The sequence below is a fragment of the Argopecten irradians genome, chromosome 9 (assembly GCF_041381155.1).
Source record: "Argopecten irradians isolate NY chromosome 9, Ai_NY, whole genome shotgun sequence".
NCBI classification, from domain to species: Eukaryota; Metazoa; Mollusca; class Bivalvia; order Pectinida; family Pectinidae; genus Argopecten; species Argopecten irradians.
In genome coordinates, this window is record NC_091142.1 from 19,130,008 (window position 1) to 19,132,832 (window position 2,825).

At 35.9% G+C, this 2,825-nt stretch overlaps 2 pseudogenes; both read left to right on the top strand.

Moving 5' to 3' along the window:
- Window positions 1-532: 532 nt before the first annotated feature.
- On the top strand, window positions 533-2,142 carry LOC138330594 (uncharacterized; annotated as a pseudogene).
- Window positions 2,143-2,152: 10 nt separating this feature from the next.
- On the top strand, window positions 2,153-2,825 carry LOC138330595 (uncharacterized; annotated as a pseudogene).

The window sequence follows — 2,825 nt, forward strand, 5'->3', positions numbered from 1 at the left end:
ATCAATGTTTTCTTGAAGAAAATAATGATTATCAAACAGCCAACTCATTATATTCAAAAGTTCAAAAGAAAACATGTTGCTATTTCTAAAACCATCATAACAATATAGGAGGTCAGTGTGCTTGATTTTTCGCCCAATTGGCTATGATTCCACACTTAAATGTTTATTATTCTCATCTCAGTGAACCTAAAAAAGATTCACAGCAAAAATTAACTTGATATAGCTAAAATGTTGTCGCATCGGCGAGTTAAGTAAAGATATTGAATTAAAAAAGGATGAAATTTCACCTCTCTATCAAGTGTAAGAAATTTCAAAATGGTCGCCAGATTGGCCATTTCTTAAAATGTATGTATATGAAAAAACCTTTTTGATTAGTGTTGAAACGAGACTTCAACGATACTAAAACCTCAACAGAGTAGATCCTTAATCGTAATAGCCCATTTTCGGGTTACCGGTTTCCGGACGATATTCGTCGTTTAGAAACGCCACTAACTAAAAAAATCCGGGTAGCCCACTTCCGGTTAAAGTCAATATGGCGAATATGTCAACAAGAAACGACTTTCTCACTTGGCAAGTTCCAGCACTGAAAGGATACCTTCAGCAGAGAGGCATTTCGTGTTCGTTAGGGCGGAGAATGGATCTAATAAGACTTGCCATGCTTGCAGAGGAGATGAACTTGGAGGTTCTAACGTTCAGGGACGATTATGAGATGATGGATGAGGCTAGGCAAAAGGTTGGCAAGGACGCTGTGGTGTTACCCTTTGTGACAGCTATTAGTAAGTGGTCCAAAGACTTGCGTTCACTGCCAGATATTGAACATTGTGACATTTTGATATATTTCATGAGCAAATGTGAATGGACAAATGATAGGCTTAAACTGTATAAGCATGGCTACCGGCTGTATACAGCTAACCATATCGGTGATGTCGAGCTAGCGATCGCGGACTCCTCATCTGATCATGACTGCATGTATGTCTCTGCTACCTGTGTATCGGAAACACGACAGACTGCAGCTCCTTACAAGGTTTGGATCTTGATGAATGCCAGAACTGCAGAAATCCTGTCTGGTGGTTGTACATGTGTTGTGTAAGTACTTGTATATTGTACAAGCATAATATACGTATATATTCTATGAAAAAATGTAAGACTGGATAGGCGGATGATATACAGAAAAAGACTGATTATGTAAAAAATGTAACAACAATATAATCAAATACGTTTAGTTCCAACAAGTGTTACTATTGAAATAAATATCTGTAAATAACTAGTACAGGTAGTAAATGTAAAGCATACTGCATTATGTTCTAACAATAGATATATATATATGTTATAACTAAACATGGAAATATTTAACAATACTGTGATGCAGTACTTGTGTAGCTAGAACATCATGGATTTACATGTAGCATATTATTATTCTCATTGTGTTGGATGCTACATACATATACAAGTAATGTATAGTCCGCTACACCTGCCTATATTATTAGGTAAAACAATAAAAAAGAAAACAAAAAAACTGTTAAATGTAGATCTGTATTTTAAATTTCTGAGACAACACCCATAGGGGACACTGTGTGCAACACAAAATTACAGTTCTAAAATAATTCAAGAATAAATGCAAAATGGTACACAACATATATCATGGGCCTAATTATTTTGATACATTAAATTAATTGATCAATGAGTGAATTTGGTCTTAATTTTGAATTAAGAGAGGTTTTACAGACAAAAAAATAATTGATATTTGTATTGTTTTTCAGTGACAATGGCACCTGTTAACACTGCGTCGCACTACTGTTTTCCCTATCTAGCTTCGGTACTCGACACAAGGACCGTTCAACCGAGGTATGTACACATGTTGAATGTGTTTGGGACAAACCAAGGAAAACCTCAGAGCCAATGGAAATTGAGCATATTGATATACGAAGTGATCCATCTACATCTGCTCCATACTTTCCAACGCGGAACAACTATACTCCTAACCTGAGCTGTACTTCACAGAGAGAGGTAGAGAAGGAGCTTTATGAAATGTGTAAAGGCACTGATGGATTACTTTTGCAAACTCTTGATCCTCCAAGTGATGAGAGTGAGGATGAAGCCCCTCTTAAGACCCCCAACCATATTGGATGTTGCATCTACTGAGAATGATGGAATGTCTTTTATTGCACAGTTAAGTGTATCTTTTGACAGTAGAATGATTACAGACATAGAGGAATTCACTCGAGGACAAGGAAAAGAATGGATGGAGCATAGGAAAGGAAGGATAACAGCTTCTATTTTTTCATCCGTGTTAAACTTTAAGTTTCCTGATAAACCCGATAATTACATTTTGAACAAAGTGATGGGTCAAAGTGACATCAGAGCTAAATTCACAGACTTTGGAAAGGATTATGAGTCGGTAGCGAGACAGCAATACACAGAATTGTACTCACCAACATTCTAATATTGAAATGTGTGGACTGTTTATTGATGCAGAACATCCACATATGGGTGTTTCACCAGATGATCTCATGCAAATGTTGTGGAAAAGGTTTATTAGAAATTAAATGTTCTTTTTCATACCAGAACAAGTCGGGTAAAGAGGCTTGCAAGGATCCTGATTATCATGTATATTTAGATGAAAATGATGATGTCAGAGTGAAAATTAGTTCACCATGGTACACACAAATTCAAGGTCAAATGGGTGTATGTAAGAGAGAATGGTGTGATTTTGTCTTTTTTACAAAGAAAGATGTGTGGACAGAATATATTTTGATCCTGATTTTTTTCAGAGGATTGTTTAAAAGTCAACAAATTTTTTTGAAAAGTATGTTGTAAAAGCCTAG